The sequence below is a fragment of the Hyaena hyaena genome, unplaced genomic scaffold, assembly GCF_003009895.1.
Source record: "Hyaena hyaena isolate Hyena2069 unplaced genomic scaffold, ASM300989v1 scaffold_342, whole genome shotgun sequence".
Classification (NCBI taxonomy): domain Eukaryota; kingdom Metazoa; phylum Chordata; class Mammalia; order Carnivora; family Hyaenidae; genus Hyaena; species Hyaena hyaena.
The window spans coordinates 1,679,885-1,703,825 of NW_024080974.1; the positions used below are offsets into that span (position 1 = coordinate 1,679,885).

The 23,941-nt window shown below is 37.3% G+C and overlaps 1 pseudogene; it reads right to left on the bottom strand.

The window, feature by feature from the left end:
• Positions 1-2,696: 2,696 nt before the first annotated feature.
• LOC120243419 overlaps positions 2,697-23,941 on the bottom strand; it is a 33,154-nt pseudogene continuing 11,909 nt past the window's right edge.

Below are 23,941 nucleotides of genomic sequence, written 5' to 3' on the forward strand. Positions count from 1 at the left end.
TTAAATGAGATAATACAAGTAGAGTACTTAGCACACTTAGCGTACTTAGCACACACACACTGGTGTATAGTAAGGGTTTCATCATTTTTAGTGTTTACTGGTTGAGTCCTAAACTAAATATGTTTCCTCCCCACTATTTTTCTTAAAGTTTGCTTGTTTATAATAGTACTCTCTACACCCAACATGGGGCTTGAACTCATGACCCCTAGATCAAGAGTCACATTCTCTTTTGACTGAGCCAAACAGACCCCCTTTACTCTTCACTGTTAAGTAGAAACAAAATATATGATGCTTTCTGTGTTTATACCATTAAATCTCCCCATTTCCAGAAGCAGCACTTCTTTCAACTATTCATGTTAAGTATTTGGGCCAGCTATTGCTTCTCTTATAGAGGATCCTACATTTCTCCTACTTTTCAGTCTTCAGTAAGGTACAGTTTCACATCCCTTACCTTCCCGTCCCTTTTCTCTTCCCTTTCCCTTTCATTTAAAATTTTTTAAAATGTTTATTTATTTTTGAGAGAGAGAGAGAGGGGGGAGGGGCAGAGAGAGAGAGGGAGACACAGAATCCGAAGCAGGCTTCAGGCTCTGAGCTGTCAGCACAGAACCCAATGTGGGGCTTGAACTCAAGAACAGTGAAATCATGACCTAGGCTGAAATTGGATGCCCAACCAACTGAGCCATCCAGAGGCCCCTCCTTTCCCCTCTTTTATTTCCTTTTTTTCTATCTTTATTTCTAACCCCCCCGTGTATTAGTTTTTAATTGCTGCATAATAAATTACACAAATTCAGCTTAACATGATGCACATTTATTATCTCATAGCCTAAATAGATAAGGAATTTCTGCATAGCTTAGCAGGGCCTCTGTCCACGGTCTCACAGAGCTGTAATCAAGGTGTTGGCTGGCCTTCATTCTCATCTGGAGATTCAACTGGGAAAAATTTTGCTTCCATACTCATTCAAGTTGGTGGTATTCATTTCCTCAAAGATGTGTTACTGAAGATCTAAGCTATTGTCTGGAGACCTTCCGTAGTTCCTTGACACATGGGTTTCTGGGTATGGCTGCTTGCTTTATCAAGATGGCAAAGAGAATCTCTCACTTCAGTCTCCTAAGAGGCAGTATTGTACGATATAATGTAAAATGTGAGTGACATTCCATCACCTTCACTGTATTCTGTTTGCTAAAACAAGTCATAGGTGTCTTCTACATGGAAGAGGAGGGGGTTACACAAAGGTGAGAACACTAGACAGTGGACAGTGTTCAGAGTGGGTGGTCATTGTAGGGTCTGTGTGCCACGCCAAGGTGCTTGACAAATTATAAGATCATAGGAGGTACTGAACTCTTCTCTAACTTTGATCTTATTCATTGTAGGCACAAGATATCAAAATATCATACTATAATAGAGCTTGGGAAGATAGTGAAATAGGAAGACCCTGAACTTACCCCTTCTCATGTTTACAACTAGATATCATCCACATCCAAGTCAGTAAGACAGAGAGTGATTGGAAAACTGGCAGAACAAACTCCACAACTAACTATAGAGAAGAAGCTGCATCTGAAAGTTTAGGACAGTCAAGAGGCAGAGGGAGGATGCCTGTAGGAGGAAGGGGAACTGCACTTGGAGAGGGCGGAGAATCCGGCCCTCGCACCATGGAGTTCACATGGGGAAAACTAACTCCTATAATATTTGGCTTTAAAACCTCTGGGTGGCAAGGTGGCACAGATATTTTTAGCTTAGACACAGGGCTGGGGCAAATTTTGCTCAAATTTTGCCTGTGGGTACACAGCTGCTGCCATCATGCACACTGTGCCACACTGAACCACCACACTGCACCCAGCCATGTTGCCCCCAGCCACCATTGTGCACTGGGCCCAGCTATGCTCAGCCATCATCAAGCACCACACCCAGCCTCATGCCCCTGGCCAGCCTGGAATGCAGGCCCCAGCTGCCACAGAACTTCAGGGTATCCAGAATGGCTATCCAGTGGCTCAATGAAAAATTTTCTAACACTGCCACCCCATTCCCAAATTGCCTGGTGGGCATGCCTGCTCAGAGCTGGTATGCTGTGTCCCATTAACACCACAAAGAGCCAGTAGGGCTCACAAAAGTCAGAGAGTCAGTGCAGACAATTGCACTGAAAGGAAAAGTGACTCAGACACAGTATCAGGGCATAAGCAACACACGTAGGATACTCTTCTGAAGCACGAGGTTCTGGTGAACAGGGAACATTGCCCTGCAAGGCACTTCAGGACCTCTTCTTCCTAAGTCATTGCTTTCAAAAGCAGAAGACATAGTTGACCCTTCCTTCTTTCCTTCCTTCCTTCCTTCCTTCCTTCCTTCCTTCCTTCCTTCCTTCCTTCCTTCCTCCCTTCCATCCTCCTTCCCTCCCTCCCAGCACACTGCAAGATATGAGATTCTATAAAGAAATAAACACTTAGAGGAGAAACTTCATACAGTGCATACAGTTTGGAATTTTTCAAGTATAGTTTCCTTGTAAAAAGTGCTACAGTAACAAAACACATTTAAAAAGAGTTCTTAGTAGAGAAACAGTAATATATACCAAACATAGTACACAACAAACAAAACATTTTTTAAAATTTATTTTGAGAAAAAAAGAGTGTGAGTGGGGGAGGGGCGGAGAGAGAGAGTGGGAGAGAAAGAATCCCAAGCAGACTCTGTGCTCTCTGCTTAGAGCTCAGCTTGGGGATTGATCCCCCAAACCATGAGTATAATCCTGAACTTGGAATGTGTAGCCTTCAGAGTTAGTTTCTGGAATGGCATTTTGATCTTCCTTTTCTGAAATACTTCTCAATCAAGTTTAATGAAGCTTTGTATACAGACTCATTTTAATGGTTTTGTAGAGTTTCAATTTTGTCCAAATCGCCACATTCTTCAATCATTACATAAGTTTCTCAGCAGCCTGAAAGATGTTTGAAATGCATCCATAATAACCAGAATAATGTTTGTATCTTTTTCAGTTAAGAGATTCATCAATTGTTCCATTATGCCACAATGAGTGAGTTATACAGCCTGTTCAACTGTTCTGCCACTTGTATAGTTGGTCACAGCCCATACAGCTCTTTTTTGTGTCTTAAAGTCTTAGAGAGAACATCAGTGAGGAATGGTACTAATCCATGATTCATAACTTGCTGTATATGGTCTTGGTGACCAGCATGATGTTTGACATTGGGCACATAGCTTCCTTTTGAATATTAGTTTTGGGGTTCATTAGCAGGCTTGGAAGGACAGCAGTTGCTCCTACATCTTTTACAACCTGCTCTTCATCTACCCTAGTGACGATATTTCCTGTAGCTTTTAGTACAGGAGTCACAATGGGCAATTCAGGAGCTCCTAGAAGCTTTAGAAGTTGGGGTACAACTCCTATTTTCATGACCATTTCAATCCATTCATTTGGATCATCAGTAGGGTAGGAAATGGCCCAACAGGTATCTAATGATACATCTGGATCATCATGATGCAGGAGATGAACTAATTTAGGAAGAATCTGCTCAATACCGTCTAAGAGACATTCAAGATTTTTGTTGTGATGAAGATTTAAAAGTGTCCAAGGAAGGTTATGTAAATAACCACATGCTAAACATTACATATCAGAAACTGTAAGGAGAGCCAACATCAGATCAACTACATCATACCTGATAAACAAGTTTTGTGGAGCTGAACCATCACCTGCAATGCTTCCTAGCACCCCTACAACTTATTCACTGATGTGTGCATGGGAAGATGACAACAGAGAAATGGATGCTTGGGTACTACCTCTATCTACCACAAGTTTGGTCTGTTCTGATATTCTAGAAGCAATGTTAGTGAAGGCCCAAGCAGATTAAAACTGAATGGGGCTACAATCAGTTCTGTCCAAGAAGTACACAAATTTTGGAATCAAAAGCAGTCCAGATTATGTTGTCTATGGAAGGCTGTATTCCACTAGAAAGCAGTTTCCTATCAGCTTTAGTAGCTTGGAGCCAGCTTTCCAAATCATTGCTATTTATGCCTTTGACATTGTCATCAACAGACCAATTTACAGTGCCCTGGTTGTTGCAGTTTTCCTGCAATGGAGAAGTGGAATCATCAGGAAATGATCTTACATTTCTCCTTTTCAGCATCTGGTCATCCTTCTTAGCTTTCTTCAGCTCCACATTAAATTCTATTCAGTGCCACCTCATTTCTGTACTGTCTTTCCCCTTTTTCTTGAATCTGTTATGGCAGGCAGCTGGTGAATTAGCATTTTTATTGGTGGACGTGGTTATGAGACAAAGGGAAAAAGCTATACAGCTGGCTTAGGCTTCCACAGGACATGGTGTGGAGGCATACAGGCTGCAGGTCGGCTTCCCTCAAAATGTCCACAATGGCTCAGCCCAAAGACAGTGTTAATGGCTGACTTTCTTAACACAGAAAAACAGAAAGAGGCAGACAAAATGAAGAGACAGAGAAATTTAACACAAATGAAAGAAAAGGATAACACCACAAGTAGAGATCTAAGAGAAACAAATATAAGTAACATGCCTGATGGAGAATTTAAAGCAATGATCATAAGGATACTCACTGGACTTGAGAAAAAAGTAGAAGACATAAGTGAGACTTACACAGAGAAAAGGAGTAACATAGCAGAGATAAAGGGCTCAATAAATGAAATGAGAAACATACTTGACAGAATGAATTGCAGGATGCAAAAAGCATAGGAATGAATTAGTCACCTAGAAGACAGAATAATGGTAACGAATCAAGCTGGCCAAAAGAAAGAAAAAAGAATTACACAAAACAAGAATAGACCGGGGACAGAAATAGAAGGGGGACAGAAGGGGGACAGAAAATTTACTTGAAGACATAATAGCTGAAAACTTTCCTAATCTGGGGAAGGAAACAGATATCCAGATCCAGGAGGCATAGAGAACTCCTATCAAAATCAACAAAAGCAGACCTATACCAAGACATATTGTAATTAATATAAAGAAAAAATCTTAAAGCCATAAGACAAAAAGAAGTCAGTAACTTACAAGGGGAAACCCATACGGGTGGCAGGAAAGTTTTCAACAGAAACTTTGCAAGCCAGAATCAAATGACATGGTATATTTAAAGTGCTGAATGGGAAAAATCTGCAGCCAAGAATACTTTATTCAGCAAGGCTATCATTCAGAATACAATGAGAGATAAAGCATTTCCCAGACAAAAACTGAAGAAGTTTGTGACCAGTAAATCAGTTCTGCCAGAAATATTAAAGTGGACTCTTTGAGTGGAAATTAGAGATCAAAAGTGACAATATAAAGGTAGGATATGCAAAAGCAATGAAAATGAATATTTCTGTAAAAAATCAATTAAGGAATTCACAAAAAAGAAATAAAATATAGTAGCATATACCTAAAATGTGGGGAGGAGAGAAGAATGGGTTCAAACTTAAATGACTATTAACTTAATATATACTGCTATATGCAGAAGAGGTTGTGTAAAAACCTGATGGTAACCATATATCAAAGACAACTAATAAACATGCAAGGAATGAAGAGAAAGAAATCCAAATATATCACTAACAAAATCAGCAAAACGAGAGAAAGATAAGAAAGGCCCAGAAAAAATATTCAGAAACAGCTACACACCAAGTAATAATTTGGTAATAAATACATATCTGTCACTAATTACTTTGAATGTAAATTGATTAATGTACCACTCAAAAGACAGAGTGACAGAATGGATAAAAAAGCAAGACCCATCCATATGTTGCTATGAGACCCTCATTTGAGACCTAAAGACACCTACATATTGTTATTAACATGCATAAAGAAACTCATTGATAACAGAGTACTAATAGTAGGGGACTTTAATACCCCACTTAGAATTATGGACAGGTCATCTAAGCAGAAAATCAACAAGCAAACAATGGCTTTGAATGAAACACTGGACCAGATGGACTTAATAGATATATTCAGAACATTTCATCCTAAAGCAGCAGAATACAAATTCTTTTCAAATACACATAGGACATTTTTCAGAATAGATCACGTACTAGATCACAAATCAGGCCTCAAGTGCAGAAAGATTGAGGTCATACCATACCTATTTTCAGACCACAGCACTATGAAATTTGAAGTGAAACATAAACATAAAAAAATTTAGAAAGACCCTAAATACATTGAGGTTAAAGAACATCCTACTAAGGAATGAATGGGTTAACCAGGAAATTAAAGAAGAAATAAAAATTTGGAAGCAAATGAAAATGAAAACATGACAGTCCAAAACCTATTGGGTGCAACAAAGGTGGTCCTAAGAGGGAAGTATATTGCAATACAGGCCTACATCAAGAAGTAAGAAAATTCTCAAAAACACAACTTAACCTTATACCTAAATAAGCTAGGAAAAGAAGAGCAAATAAAGCCTACAGCCAGCAGAAGAAGGGAAATAACAAGATCAGAGCAGAAATAAATGATATGGAAACAAATAAGAAAAGGGACACCTGGGTGGCTCAGTTAGTTAAGCACCCGACTCTAGGTTTCAGCTCAGGTCATGATCTCATGGCTTTGTGGGCTCGAGCCTTGCATTGGGCTCTGTGTTGGCAGGGCAGAGCCTGCTTGGGATTCTCTCTCCTCTCTCTTTCTCTGCCCTTCATCCACTTGTGCTGTCTCTGTCTCTCTCTAAATAAATAAACTTAAAAAAAAGTATGAATTAAAAAAAACAGTAGAAACTAAGAACTGGTTCTTTGAGAGAATTAACAAAATTTATAAACTCCTAGCTAGGCTTATCAAAAAGAAACCAGGAAGGATCCCAATAAATAAAATTGTGAATGAAAAAGGAGAGTTCACAACCAATACCACAGAAATATAAACAATTATATGAGAATATTTTGAAAAATTATATGCCAACAAATAAGGCAATCTGGAAGAAATGGATAAATGCTTAGAAACATACAAGCCATCAAAACTTAAACAGGAAGAAATAGAAATTTTGAATAGACTGATAATCATCAAAGAAATGGAATCAGTAATCAAAAACCTTTGAACAAACAAAGGTCCAGGGCCAGATAGCTTCACAGGGGAATTCTATTATACATTTAAAGAAGAGTTAATACCTATTTTCTCAAACTGTTGCATAAAATAGAAATGGAAGGAAGGAAAACTTCCAGACTCATTCATTCTATGAGGCCAGCATTACCTTGATTCTAAAACCAGACAAAGACTGCACTAAAGAGAATTGCAGGTCAATATCCCTGATGAACATGGATATAAAAATTCTCAACAAGATAACCAGCAAATCGAATCAAATAGAACATTGAAAGAACTATTCACCACTGTCAAGTGGAGTTTGATCATCTCTGCAGGAGTGGTTCAATATTGAAATCTTTGCAATATTGATTTGCAAATCAACCAATGTAATATACTATCTTAATAAAAGAAAGGATAAGAACCATATGATCTTCTCAATAGGTGCAGAAAAAACATTTGAGATAATACAGGAAGTATTCTTTTTTTTTTTTAAATATGATTTATTGTCAAGTTAGCTAACATACAGTATATGTGCTCTTGGCTTCGGGAGTAGATTCCCATGATTTGTCGCTTACATACAACACCCAGTGCTCATCCCAACAAGTGCCCTCCTCAATGCCCATCACTCATTTCTCCCTCTCCCTTTCTCCATGCCCCCCTCCCATCAACCCTCAGTTTGTTTTCTGTATTTAAGAGTCTCTTATGGTTTGCCTCCCTCTCTGTTTGAAACTATTTTTCTCCCTTCCCTTCCCCCATGGTCTTCTGTTAAGTTTCTCAAGTTCCATATATGAGTGAAAACATATGATATCTGTCTTTCTCTGTTTGATTTATTTCACTTACCATATACCCTCCAGTTCCATTCATTTTGTTACAAATGGCAGCATTTCATTCTTTCTTGTTGCCAAGTAGTATTCCATTGTATATGTAAACCACATCTTCTTTATCCATTAATCAGTTGATGGACATTTGGGCTCTTTTCATAATTTGGCTGTTGTTGAAAGCACCGCTGTAAACATTGGAGTCCATATGCCCCTGTGAATCAGCACTCCTGTATCCTTTGGATAAATTCCTAGTAGTGCTATTGCTGGGTTATAGGGTAATTCTATTTTTAATTTTTTGAGGAACCTCAACACTGTTTTCCAGAGTGGCTTCACCAGTTTGCATTCCCACCAACAGTGCAAGTTCCTGTTTCTCCATATCCTTGTCAATATATGTTGTTTCCTGAGTTGTTAATTTTAGCCACTCTGACTGGTGTAAGGTGGTATCTCGTGGTTTTGATTTGTATTTCCCTGATGAGTGATGTTGAGCATCTTATCACGTGTCTGTTGGCCATCTGGGTGTCTCCTTTGGAAAAGTGTCCATTTATGTCTTCTGCCCATTTCTTCACTGGATTATTTGTTGAATTTGGTAAGTTCTTTATAGATTCTGGATACTAACCCTTTATCCGATATGTCATTTGCAAATATCTTCTTTCATTCCGTTGGTTGTCTTTTAGTTTTGTTGATTGTTTCTTTTGTAGTGCAGAAGTTTTGTATCTTGATGAGGTCCCAGTAGCTCATTTTTGCTTTTATTTATCTTGGTTTCAGAGACCTGTCAAGTAAGAAGTTGCTGTGGCTGAGGCCAAAGAGATTGTTGCCTGTTTTCTTCTCTAGGGTTTTAATGGCTTTAATACAGGAAGTATTCTTGATAAAAAAAAAAAAAACCCTCAAATAAAGTAGGGATAGAGGGAATATACCTGAATATCATAAAGACTGTATATGAAAGACTCACAGGTAATATCAGCCTCTATGACAGAGCTTTTCCTCTATGATAAGGAACAAACAGGGATATCCAACCTCAGCATTGCTATTTAACACAGTACTGGAAGTCCTAGCCTCAGCAATCAGACAACAAAAGTAAATAAAAGGCAGCCAAATCTGTAAGGAAAAAGTCAAACTTTCACTATTCGCAGAGGACATGATATTCTATGTAAAAAAAACCCTGAAAGACTCAACCAAAAATAAATTGCTAGTTCTGATACTTTAATTCAGAAAAATTGCAGGATATAAAATCAATGTACAGGAATCTGTTGCATTTATGTACACAAATAATGAAACAACAGAAAGAGAAATCAAGGAATCAGTCCCATTTACAAATGCACCAGAAGCCATAAGATACCTAGGAATAAACCTAACCAAAGAAGTAAAAGATCTGTACTCTGAAAACTATAGAACACTTATGAAAGAAATTGAAGATGACAGAAAGAAATGGAAAAACATTCCAGGCTAATGCACTGAAGAACAAATATTGTTAAAATGCCTATATAATCCAAAGCAATCTATACATTTAATGCAATCTCTATCAAAATACCACAAGCATTTTTCATGGAGCTAGAACAAACTATTCTAAACTTTGTATGGAACCACAAAAGACCCTGAATAGCCAAAGCAATCTTGAAAAAGCAAAGCAAAGCTGGAAGCATCACAATTCCAGATTTTAAGTTATATTACAAAGCTTTAGTCATCAAGATAGTATGGTACTGACACAAAAATAGACATGTAGATCAATGGAACAGAATAGAAAACCCAGTAATGGACCCAGAAATATATGGTCAATTAATCTTTGACAAAGCGGAAAGAATATCTAGTGGGAAAAGGATAGTCTCTTCAACAAATCATGTTGCGATAACTGGACAGCAACTTAGGAAGAGTGAAACTGGACCACTTTCTTATGTCATACACAAAAATAAATTCAAAGTGGATTAAAGACTTACATGTAAAAATCCTAGAAGAGAACAGAGGCAATAACCTCTCTGACACTGGCCAAAGCAACTTTTTTTTTTTGTAGCTGTCTCTTTAGGCAAGGGAAATAAAAGCAAAGCAAAAAAAGCAAAACAAAACAAAACCTATTGGAACTTTTGGGACTACATCAAAATAAAAAGCTTATGCACAGAGAAAGAAACAATCAACAAAATAAAAGACATCATATGGAATGGGAGAAGATATTTGCAAATGCCATATCTGATAAATGATTAGTATCCAAATTATATAAAGAATGTATAAAACTCAATACCCCAAAAAACAAATAATCCAATTTAAAAAATGATCAGAAAACATGAACAGACATTTCTCCAAAGAAGATATCCAGATGGCCAATAGACACATGAAAAGATGCTCATCATCATTTACCATCAGGAAATGCAAATCAAAACTACAATGAGATATTGCCTCACATCTGTCAGAATAGTTGAAATCAATAACATAAGAAACAATAGGTGTTGGTGAAGATGTGGAGAAAAAGGAACCCTTGTGCACTGTTGGTGGGAATGGAAATTGATGCAACTGCAAAAAAAATGGGTAGATTCCCATTAAGTTAAAAATAGATGGACCCTATGATTCAGGAATCACAGTACTGGGTATTTATCCAAAGAGTACAAAAACACTGATTCAACAGGATACATATATACACCCGTATGTTTATTGCGGCATTATTTATAATACTCAAATTATGGATGCAACCCACATGTCCATTATAGATGAATGGATAAAGAAGATGTGGTAAATATGTATATGAGGAAATATTACTAAGCCAAAAAAAAGAAAAGAGTGAAATCCTGACATTTGCAGAGACATGGATGGATCTTAGAGAGTATAATGCTAAGAGAAATAAGTCAGGGAAAGACAAATACCATATGATTTCACTCATATGTAGAATTTAAGAAACAAAACAAATGAGCAAAGGGGAAAAAAAGAAAGAAACAGAAAAAAAGACTAATTATAGAGAACAGACTGATGGTTACTGAAGGGAAGGTGGGTGGGAGTTATGTTAAATAGATGATGAGGATTAAGAAGTGCACTTGTGATGAACACTGGGTGATATGGAAGTGTTAAATCACTATAGTATATACCTGAAACTAATATAACATTTTATGTTAACTAACTGGAATTGAAATAAAAACTAAAAAATATAAATTAGAATCTATTCAAAAACATCAAAAAAACAAAGCAAAAAATTGTACTACATCTAGAATTCTTGGAAAAATATGACAGCAATAGAAGGTTTGACTGAAGAGTACTCTGAAAAGCCCTCTGGAAGCTAAGAAGCTTAGGAAAGGTCAACACATTTTGCAAAGATAGTTCAGAAAATGTGGTGTGTTGACCAAAATAGAAAGGACTTGTGATAGTCTAAGTGATATGATAATAGTAGATTAAAGTAGAGGGATAAACAAATTGTTAAGTAACAGTGTCTTAGATAGGTTGGAGTGAGCCTGTAAGGCAACCACTAGTTGCATGGCATTGTGCAGTAAAACTGGGTAGTCTGGAAGCAGGACTAGGAAATAAAAAGCTTAATTAGGGAAAGGGATTGACAAAGCAAGAACAGTGGATATTTAGAGAGTGAGGAATTCTAAATCTTATTACTATTGCAATTTGGCTTGTCTAGCTGAAGGTAGATAATTTTTTGTCAACCTCATCATGGATTATTTCAATTATATAGAAAAACACAAAATACATGTAATTTCTAATCATATTTAATAACTGCTAAAATTTCACATATTTCCTTTAAATATTCTTTTCTCATTTTAAAAATAGCTAAAACCATACCTCCTAAACTACCTCTGCTCTTTTTTTCTCAATAAAATTTAGAGGTTTGTAGTTGTTAATATAGTTGGTCAACCGGGTCAGTATGTATAATCTTAGAATGACATTTTAAAGAAGGAAATTCATTTACTCATTCATTAGCAAGTAATAGACATAAAGAAAGGAGAAAAGAATAAGAACAATCTCTGAGGACAGCAACTAATGCCCAGATGTTTTGCTGCAACATAACACACTTGATTTCAGAACAGGCATTAAAATACTTTAATATCTATTTAGCTTTAAAGGTTAAGGGCAGAAAAACAAATGTACTCTTCTGTGGAGGAGTTACACTGGAAGGCAAAGGGAGTTCTTGTCTAGCCTGAACTATAAAAGATAATTGTTCATTAGAGACTGTGAAGTCTGTTCTAAGCACAACCACATTCATTAGCCAGTTCCTTGCTTCCTGTCTGTAATGGGCATTAAGTTTCTCTCTGTTCAATGTGAATGAATTCTGGCTTTAGCACTACAGATTCTTTTCTGGGTTTTTAATATTCTGGCTTTGGTCTTTACTTTTTCTTTTTTGCATCTTCATTGAATAGGTGCAACCTCATGGCCAAATATAAATTATTTCTTAAGTGTTGTGCTCCAAATGTATGACAAGTTCTCATACAATATAGAGTATATATAGAAACCAAGCAAAAGCACATTAAACATGAAACATTTATATAAAACTATGCCTAAAATATATTTATGCTAACAAACATCATATTTTATTAATAATCATAAAAACCAAAAATTTAGGTCATCAACAAAATTCTAAGTTTATGATGTTTTGGAGACATGTCTATCAACTTAACTTATGTAAACGTTACAGTATTTAGGATGTCTGGGTAGCTCAGTCAGTTAAGCATCTGACTCTTGGTTTTGGCACAGGTCATGATCTCATGGCTCATGAGACTGAGCCCCAAGTCAGGCTATGACAGATTCTGTGCCTGCTTGGGATTCTCTCTCTCCCTCCCTCTCTACTCCTCCCCCACTTATGTGTGTGCACTCTCTCTCTCTCTCTCTCAAATAAACATTAAAAAAAGAAAATTTCACAATATTTTGACAAAGATTTAGATTCTGTATTGCGAGGTATCAGGGTCACCTCCAGATTTAGCCCTAGGTAGGGTCAGCTCAGTTTAAACTACATGGTTTAGGCTTATTTTCTGGGGTAGTAAATATCCTAACGCTTCCTCCTGATTACACTTGATAGGTAGATAAACCCCTCTAACAATAAGCTACTTAACCATACAAAAAGGAGCATGTGGGAAACAAAGTGTATATGTAACTTTGTGAGAGTGTTTTGTATGAGGGTAGGTGGGAATGGGTTACAAATGCATTTACAGGATTTTTTTTTTTTGAGAGAGAGAGAGAGAGAGTCTTAAGCAGGCTTCACACTTAGCATGGAGCCCATTGTGGAACTCGATCTCACCCCCATGAGATCATGACCTGAGCTGAAATCAGGAGTCAGATGCTTAACCAACTGAGCCACCCAGGTGCCCCTACAAATGCACTTATGGTATTATGAAAAGGAACCTAAAAATTCGTTCAATTCAAACAATATATATACTGAGAAGTTACTTGTACCTCTTACTGTGCTACCCTAAAGAGGAAAGGCAAATATGTGAAAATTCTTCCTCTTATAGTATTAAAGCAGATTGGTTAAACCCTTTAAGATGATATGGAGCTTTGTTCTTGTGGTAGAGTGGTGAGTTTGATTTGCTGGGTGATAGGCTTGAATATTTTAGGGTATTATGTCATTGAGAGACCTATAGAGCCTCTTGATTGATTAGATAGAGAGGGTATAAGAAACTTACTTGAAATAGTTAAGGAGTCAGTGATTTTCCTGGAGGTCAGCCCTGTGTAGGCTACATAGCATTGAGAAGCAAATGCCACAATCTAGGAAATTTCCATGAGGTTGGTCTCTGTCGAGGAAATTCTCATAGAAGCAGATATCTCTGGCAGCAGCAGAATCTAATATACTAACATTGTGATATTATCTTTTCAACAAGCAGGGAAGGAAAGGGCTCTCAATTTTAGTTTTTCCTTGGTATCTATAAGATTCAGCTTTGATAGTGTCCTTGGGCATATGATTTGTGATTAGCTGAATGAAGGGGACACTGGACTTTCTAGAATTTCTCATTCCTCCAAAATATACCCGAAACAACCATAAATGATGGTAAGGAAACTCAGCAAAGTCAGGAGCACTAGGTTTTAATTTCCATTTAGGATTTAAATGGAGATTTCTGATGTAAACCATGCATAAATACATAGACAGGCATATTTTCTGAAAGGCAGAGAATTATATGACCCTTGCACCATTCTATTCTCAAAGTATTTATTAAGCTCTTATTATGTGAGGAGCATAGTTCTGAACATTGGGAATATAAAGATGAACAGAATAAACCATTATTCCTACCCTCCACTATAAGAACAGTTACAACAAAGTGATTAATGCTACAGTAGAGGAATAAACAAGATGCTGAGAAGGCATGAGAGAGGAAGCACTTAACTTTTCCTGGAGAGACTAGAAAAGGCTTCTCAAAGAGGGTTGCATTTGAATAGATTCTTAAAGAATGAATTAGTGTTCCAGTCTTCTCTTACAGACTAGAGAGGTAGCATATAAGAAAAGGCGGAAAATTCTGAAGCAGCCAAGAGACCAGGATGTGTCGGAGATATAGCTTTTAATTTAACTTAATTTAATTCAATTACATTTAATTTAATAACTTAATTTATTCTAATTTTAATTTTATTTGAGTGTAATTGATACATAATGTTACATTAGTATACAGCTTAGTATTTCAACAACTCTATATATCATGCTATGCTCACCACAAGTGTGGGCTACCATCTGATGCCATATAACACGATTACAGTACCATTGACTATATTCTCTATGCTGCACCATTTATTCTTGTGACTTATTTATTCCATAACTGGAGGCCTGTGCCTCTCACTCTCTTTTACCCATTTTGCCTATTCCCTGACCCTGTTCCCTCTAGCAACCATCACTATGTTCTCTGTACTTATAGGTCTGATGCTGCTTTTTGTTTGTTTATTCATTTTGCTTTTTAGATTCCACATATAAGTGAAATAATATGTTATTTGTCTTTCTCTGTTTGACTTATTTGAAAAAAGAACCCTCATGCACTGTTGGTATGAATGTAAATTGATACAGCCACTGTGGAAAACAGTATGCAGGTTCCTCAAAAAATTAAAAATAGAAATACCATATGATACAATAATTCCACTACTGGATATTTACCCAAAGAAAACAAAAACACTAATTTGAAAAATATATGTATTCCTATATTTATTGAAGAATTATTTACAATAGTGAAATTATGGAAGCAACCCAAGATGATTGGATAAAGAAGATGTGTTACATACACACACACACACACACCCCACAGAGCAATATTATGTAGCCATAAAAAGGATGAAATCTTGCCATTTGTGACAATATGGATGGACCTAGAGGATATTATGTGAATACAGTTATAACTTTTTAAGGTAGACAGAAGCACAAATCCCAAAATGCTCTATTCTGGAGTTTGGACTTCAACCTGCGGATAATGGAGGCCTTTGAAGGGTTTGACTTCAAAAAGATGGAAAATGGAGGGTGGAGGCAATGGGTGATGCCAGATTCTGGATGACCAGTTAGAAAGTTAACGTCTTTTGATGAGAAATGATGAGGATTTAGGACTAAGGTAGAAGAACAGCATGGGATTCATCTCAACTTTCTGACTGTGAATCATTGTTTTATTAATCAAAAGAGAAGAGCCAATTTTGGGAAGGGAAAGGGTGGATTAAGTTTTGGATATCTACAGTTGAGATTCTGTGGGACATCTGGGTAGAGATCATCATGAAGCAGTTGGTAAAGTAAGCATGAGGTTCAAGAGAGTGATCCAGTTTGGAGATAATACAGTTGTTAATGTATGGAAGTTTTTGGAGACTTGAATAAGATTGTTCAGGAATCAGAGGAGAAGAACAAATATCCACCCATCCTGGCACTACTACCAGTTAAGGAGAGTAGTTAGTAGACAGAGCTGAGAAGGAATTATGGGAGAAGTAAAAAACTTTGGGAGAAAGTGGTGCCAGGAGGAAAAGGGAGTGGATAATTCAAAGCAGGTATTGGCTAATGGTATACAATGCTGTTGAGTGACAAAGCTTGAAAATGACACTGGGTTAGGCCTTCATAAACCAAAAGAACAAGAATAGCTTTATTGAAATGGTAAACAAATAAGTTAACGGTTGAGGATTGAATAGGAGGGGAGGAAGTAATGCCTTCAGAGGCTTATGATTTTAACCTCCTGAACACAAGAAAAAATATGTATTTGTAGCTTGAGGGTGCTGAAGGTCTCAGAATTATACTTTTAAAAATAATAGAAGAAAATTGATATTTAGGAGAGTTCAGTAACCAGGTGTGGTGGCTAATGGACTAGGTTAAAAAAAGCAGCTTTTTTGTTTTTATTTTGGTGTTGATATAAGGGTGTTTTAAAACTAGCTGTGACTTTTATGGGGTGCCTGGGTGGCTCAGTCAGCTAAACATCTGACTTCAGCTCAGGTCATGATATCACAGTTCGTGAGTTCCAGCCCCACAACTGGCTCTGTGCTGACAGGTCAGAGCCTGGAGCCTGCTTCAGATTCTGTGTCTCCCTCTCTCTTTGCCCCTTCCCTCTCATACTTTGTCTTTCTTTTGCTCTCTCAAAAATAAATAAACATTAAAAAATTAAAAAAACAAAAATATAGCTGTGACTTTGGAATGTCTAAACCTGCCCAGAAGTGCCTTGAGAAACACTTGAGACAAAGGATGATTTAGGAAAGAATCCCCACTGCTATGGCATGCAGAGTATGACTAGATGTGTAAGATGATGAAGTTTAAATAATGACAAAGAAAGCTGAAAATCATTTAGCATCTTTGCTGACTCCAAGAAGCAAAAATAACCTGCCCTCTGGCAAACACATTTTCCCTTCTGAAATTCTGTCAAGTAAGTTCAGAGGGACATGAAAAGGAAAAAAAAAAAAAAAGAAAGAAATATATCTTGTAACATGTGCTGATATGGTTGCACAGCCCTTATTTCATAGATTGTACATGATGAATTTCAACACTATCTGATTTCTCTGGCATGTACATTGTGTAAAAGAGCTTGTAGAGGTACAACTTTATATTCATTCTAGAGAACTTGAGAAGGCATTGTACCAAAATGCGACTATAGATACTGTATAAGCAAGAAGAAATCTTTCCCTCAAAAATGAAGGTACTCCATAATAACATTCAAGGAAAATTGCACCCTTCGAGGCACTTTATACATTCATTCTTGCCAGCAACAAGAAATGCAGCCTAGATTTAGCATTTCATTTGGGGTATCACAGCCTTAGCTAGCTTTGAATGGGCTTGTTTTTTAGGAACTGAAGTAGTAGCTCATCATATATTTCTTAGCTTCTGAAATGATTGGTATTCCTCTCCTATCTAGCAGCTGTTAGAGGGTTTTTTATTTAACCAGTGAAGAGTTCCAAAAAAGAAGTATTGTCCTGGATGTATTTTAAAAACACATTTCAGGCCTTTCCTTCTTAACTTGAAGTAGTAGATAAAAATCCCAAAGTGAAAATGACAAGGTAACATTGTGACATTGACTCACAAAGCCATAAGGAATCTATAGATGCCCCTACATGTCAGCTCTCAAGGCAAACACTGCAACTGTCATACCTAATATCCAAGAGCTAAGGAAATTTGGTTAAAACCTTGATTCACTTCAATGCTTACGGAATCAAGTGTTCTGGGTAACTAAATTCCTTTTTAATTTTTTTTTATGAGAGAGAGAGACAGAGAGAGAGAGAGACAGAGAGAGAAACAGAGAGAGAGAGAGAGAGAGAGAGAAAGCAGGGAAGGGAAGGGAGAAGGGAGACACAGATCAGAAACAGGCTTCAGGCTCTGAGCTGCCAGCACAGAGCCCGATGTGGGGCTCTGAGGTCTGTGCCAAGGAGAGTGACTATAGTTGGTGGTTGCTGGCTATTTCCTATTATAGATCTTGTGATTAGTCTGTTTAACATGTTCTCAGAAACCCTGTCAAGTTTGTTTTTTTATTCTCAATCTTTTCTTAAGATAATTTACTATTGATATAATTTGTTCATTCAGTAGTCATTTTTTTTATTACTAGTATTTATTTATTTATTTATTTTTTTACAAATAGCTTATTGTCAAATTAGTTTCCACATAACACTCAGTGCTCATCCCCATAAGTGCCCTCCTCCATGCCCATCCCCCCCTCCCCCCCACATCCATCAGTCCTCAGTTTTTGTCAGCATTCAAGAGTCTCTCATGGTTTGCCTCTCTCCCTTTCCCCCACCATTTCCCCCCTTCTTCTCCCCCTTGTTCCTCCGTCAAGTTCCTCAGTAGTCATTTTTTAAAAGTTTATTTATTTTGAGAGAGAGAGAGAGAGAGAGACAGAAAGAGAGAGAGAGAATCCCAAGCAGACTCTGTACTGTCAGTGCAGAGCCCGACCCGATTTGGGGCTCGAACTCACGAACCATGAGATCATGACCTGAGCTGAAATCAGGAGTCAGACACTTAACCAACTGAGCCACCCAAGTGCCCCTCTCAATCTACCATTTAATCCTCAGGTGTTTGATATGGTTTGAATACTGAAGCTGTGAAAATGATACCAATTTGTAGGTAGTTTATAATTTAATGAGAAAAAAAGAGACTTGTACTGCTGAAAAGCTAACTGCCTGGGTGAATCTGGGCTCACCAGACAGCTTGCTAGCTGTATGATTTAAATGTATTTTGTCTCAATTTCATCCCCTGAAAAATGAAGATAACATTAATACTTACCTTATAGGGGTTGCTCTTCATATCCCTACAGTGTTTAGATCAAGGCCATGCATGTGTTAGTTGTGATTGTTACCACCCTTTACTGTTCTTATTCTTGGATAGGCTCCAGAGTGCACCTGTAGCCCTGTGCATTTGGAGACATCTTAGTCAATTTGGGCTGCTGTAAAAGAATACCACAGACTGGTTGGCTTTTTATTTTTATTTATTTATTTATTTTGTTTTTTAATTTTTTAAATTTTTACAAATAGTTTATTGTCAAATTGGTTTCCATATAACAACCAGTGCTCATCCCCACAAGTGCCCTCCTCCATGCCCATCTCCCCCCTCCCCCCCACATCCATCAGTCCTCAGTTTGTTTCTCATCATTCAAGAGTCTCTCATAGTTTGCCTCTCTCCCTTTCCCCCACCATTTTCCCCCGTCTTCTCCCCCATGGTCCTCCATTAAGTTCCTCCTAATCCTCCTATACGTGCAAACATATGATATTTGTCCTTCTCTGCCTGACTTATTTCGCTCAGCATAACACCCTCAAGGTCCATCCATGTTGCTACACATGGCCAGATTTCATTCTTTCTCATTGCCATGTAGTATTCCATGGTCTAGATAAACCACATCTTCTTGATCCATTCGTCTGCTAATGGACACTTAAGCTCTTTCCATGTTTTAGCTATTGTTGAGAGTGCTGCTATGAACATTGGGGTACATGTGTGGAGGTTCCTCAGGAAAATAACAATAGAACTCCCCTATGACCCAGGAATAGCACTGCTAGGAATTTACCCAAGGGATACAGAAATGGTTGGCTTTTTAAAAAAATATAATTTCTTGTCAAGTTAGCTAATATACACTGTATACAGTGTGCTCTTGGCTTCGGGAGTAGATTCCTATGATTCATCGCTTACATACAACACCCAGTGCTCATCCCAACAAGTGCTCCCCTCAGTGCCCATCACACATTTTAACCTCTTCCCCATGCCTTCCCCATAAATCCTTAATTTGTTCTCTGTATTTAAGAGTCTCTTATGGTTTGCATCCCTCTCTGTTTGAAATGATTTTCCTCCCTTCCCTTCCCCCATGGTCTTCTGTTATGTTTCTCAAATTCTACATAAGATCCCAAGGGTCCATCAACTGGTGAATGGACACAGAAGATGTGGTTTATATATATAATGGAATACTACTTGGCAGTGAGAAAGAATGAAATCTTGTGGGGTGCAACAATGTGGATAGAACTGGAGGGTATTATGCCAAGTGAAATAAGTCAGTCAGAGAAAGACAGATATCATACGTTTTTCTCATATGTGGAATTTGAGAAACTTAACTGGTTTGGCTTTAATAACAGAAATTTTGAGGTGCCTGGGTGGCTTAGTTGGTTGATTTTGGCTCAGGTCACGATCCCAGGGTCATAAGATTGAGCCCTGTGTTGGGCTCTGTGCTGAGTGTGGAACCTGCTTAAGATTCTCCCTCTCTCTCCCTTTGCCCTACTCCCCTACTCATGTGCTCTCTCTCTCAAGTTAAAAACAAAACCAAATCAAAGATATAAATTTATTTCTCAAAATGGAGGCTGGAAGTTCAAGATCAGGATGTCAGCATGGTCTGGTAAAGATTCTTTTCTTGGTTTCCCTCTTTCTTGCTGTGTCCTCACATGGTGGAGAGAAAGAGAGGGCTCTATCCTCTTCTTTCTATTAGGACACTAATTCAATCATGGGGCTCTACCCTTATGACCTCTTCTAAACCATATTACCTTCCAAAGGCCAAGTCTCCTAGCACTATCACATGAGGGTTATGGTTTCCGTGTATAGTGTATGGGTTCATAGCAAGAGAGATTGGAGACTTCCCTTGGAGTGCGTAGTCCTCAGTCCTCAGAATTTGGAAAGAGCTATCTCCTGAACATTTGGTGGTGCCTGACCTTTTATGTGTGAATATTCTTATATGGGGTTTATATGTTCTATTGTAAGAGATAGTGTGCTTCAAATAAATAAATCAAATAAGAAAAAGAAAAAATCCACAAAAGCATTCTGATATAGGTTGTTATGTTATCATTTGCTTCTCTATAGCCTTAACACTTAGAAAACAATTTCTGGTTACTAAATTACAGTAAATTGAGGGTTTCAATGGATTAATCAAGGTTTTCTATAATGTGCTTCGGTAGAAGACAATGAGTAATTACATCAATTGCAAAACATAAAAGTAAAGCAAAATATAATGAGAAAAGGCAATTTATTAGTGCTTTCACCGTGTTTCTTTGTATAGCTTGATGTATTCAGAGAGTAGCAATCCGATTAGCTTCCCCCTCCTCCAGGGGTAAGCAGTAACTGGAGGATTCTTTTGATCATTTTATTCATTTTGTGTAAAAACTATAGCACTTCTAATTTATAGACATATTGTGAATGTCAAGGAAATGTCACCCAAATCATTGAAATACAGTGGAATTCATATGTTATATTTAAGTAACAGGTTGCCCTGGGCTCCAAGGGATGCACTCTTAAATAGAACTGGGATTTTGACTGTTCAATTTCAGCACTTTAAAGACACAGAATAATCAAGGTGAATTTCTTAAAGGAAGAGACTCGGAGGATAGAAAGGTAACTGTGATGTATTTCTGGAGAAGCCATTAAGTGGCAGATTGGCATAAAGCTACATTTCAGATCCTGATTTGTTTGGTTTAATGTGAATCACTTTTTTTCCTTTTAAATTGAAGCCCAAATCCTATAATGGAGATACTTAAATGAACCCTCTGGGTCACTTAGGCATCTTTTTCAGCATTCCTCTGAGAAATTCAATAGTCTGTTATAAAAATTGAGTTTTATATGTTTCTGTCAATGCCTGAGGAAAAATTTGATTATCCTCCAGATTTTCCCAATCTTTTAACTAAATTGGATTATTTGCTGATTTACCCTTTACTTCCCAGTGCCATAGTAGTGTTTTAGTTGAAAACTTTATGGTATAAGCTGACAATATTATAAGATGTTTATCTTCCTAGGGAAAACATCATGGGAAGTTTTGCCTTTGGCCTTATATGGATCCATTTTGGAATCCTGCTTTGATTGCCTGTGACCTTATGCAAATGACATGATTTATGTTGGTTTCAGTCCCTTTGTAAGTACAGCAGGAATACTAATGATAACTTTGTGTGGGGTTTGGTCAGAATGAGTAGAGACAATGCATGTGGAAATACTCGGTTCTGAGTAGGCTCTCAATAAATGTAAATCACCTTCCATCTCTCCACCTCCCAAACCATGTTTTATTTATTGAGGGAACATATAACCAAGGATGTGTTTAGATCCAGGATCTTTTATCATGGGAGTCCAAAATAATGCATCTTAAATCAGTCTGTATCAAGAAGTAGACTAGTAGGAAATATACATCAAAGAGATTTATCACAAGGAATTGTCTTGTACAGTGTGAGGTGGCATAGCAAAGTCTGCAATTAATAGGACAGGCTGTCAAGAAGGGAAGAGACTAAAGCTGCTGTCTGTAAGTAAAATCTATTCTTCTTCAGAGAAGCCTCAGCTCTACTTTAAAGGCCTTTAAACTGACTCAGTCAAGCCCACTCAGATTATCTATAATAATCTCCCTTCCTTAAAGCCAACTGCTTATGGACTTTAATCACATCTATAGAATACTTTTACAGAAACACCTATATTAGTGTTTTGTTGAATACCTAGAGACCATAGCTGAGTTAGAACATACCAGGAAGATCATCACACCATCCATATGGCCTCTCTGGATTCTTTTGTTAAAAGAAACTAGGCTACTTTTATTATAGTAAAATATGAGGCTCAGTGTTTTTTAAGCCAAATGGCAAAAGAACCATAAGGAAAAATTTGTGGTTTCATTTGTTGGAGTCAAATGTGAAGACTGACTACAAAATAAGTGTTTTCTGCATACTATCAGAAATTATTTAATTTAAGGTCACCTGGTGGCTCAATCAGTTGAGCTTCTGACTTTGGCTCAGGTCATGATCTCGTGGTCCATGAGTTCGAGCCCTGCATCGGGCTCTTTGCTGACAGCTCAGAGCCTGGAGCCTGCTTCAGATTCTGTGTCTCCCTCTCTCTCTGCCCTCCCCTGCTCACACTTTGTCTCTCAAAAATGAATAAATATTATAAAAAATTTTTAAAAAGAAATTATCCAAATTTTCCTTTAAAAGAGCCATCCATTGTATATGTATTAGCATAATGTACATAAGGCACACCATGCACCTGTTTCCCTCTCAGTCACTAGAGGCACTGCTCTTCTCCCTCCACCTCCATCTTCTTTCCTCATCCCCTGGGAAAGGACCTTTGAATTTTCTGACATTTTGAAATGATTGCACTGTGGTACTGTGGATATTATATAGCTCATGGAGGTATAAAATCAGAGTTAAATCCTAGCTCTGATATTTCCTCACCATGTGACTTTGGGTCCCTGTAATTCTCTGGTTCTCATTTGCCTTATCTGTAACATGGAGATAATACAGAATTTTTGGTTTGACAAGTAATTTAAATGAACTAAGAGAAGCAGACTTTTCTAATAAAGATCCTGGCACAGAGTAGGTACTCAATAAATGTTGGACCCTGAATGCTGAGTGTCTCTTTATGAGTTGGAGGTTGTGAACTGAATGAGACATAATTTCTAGATTGTACAGTCTTTTGAGATTAGCCCATGTACTTGTTTTCCTGCCTCTATTGCCACAGTCTGCTTTCTTAGGCATTTTCTACTGTAGAGACAAGTTTTCCCGAGACATCCTTCATCCTGAATGAAGTGAAACTAAAGTTCCAATATGTAGTCTAGTCTCACATTACAAGCCCTGGTTTCTGGCCTCATTATTTGTTGGATATAAGCTTTGATAAAATTCTTATTATGGAGTTGAAGAAAGCGGCAGTGTAGATCAGTGGGTTCTCTCATATTTATGGTCTAGACTGGAAGCTTGTTTTAAGTTAAACTTGACAACTTTGGAATGCAATGCCACCCTCTGAATAACTCCAATTTTAGGCTCTGCTTTCTGTACTGAATGAAGGTCAATGTTTCTATCTTTATTAAGTGCTAATGGTAGATGTTCACTGGGGAATAAGAATAATATCTTTAACTTTTGGAATTGGATATAGGTGGTAAAGTCTACCTATTTTCTATTTCATTCCCTTATTTAGAATAATGAACCATTCATTTTGTATATTCTTATCATACAGTTTTATCTTTTCCCTTGTTTACTGAAATCATTAGAGTGGCTGGATGTGCACTAAATGTATATTTTTATATATTCCTATTTTCCAGAGAAGAAGAGGAAACATTTTTTCTTCCTACTGCCATTGTTTTATTTTCTATGCAGTATAAGCACATTTTAATTGTATCATGAATTTCAGTGCCCATTAATAATATTTGTGATTTTAAACGAGGCTGTGAAAATTTCATCAGTTTTCATAGGTTCACCTGTAAATAAAAATGAGGGCAGAGCATTAAGTATAAGAAATGTGTATGGAGAGGGAAAGGTGAAATTTGTACTTACTATTTGTATACTATGTATGTGGGTATCACTGTACTTTCATC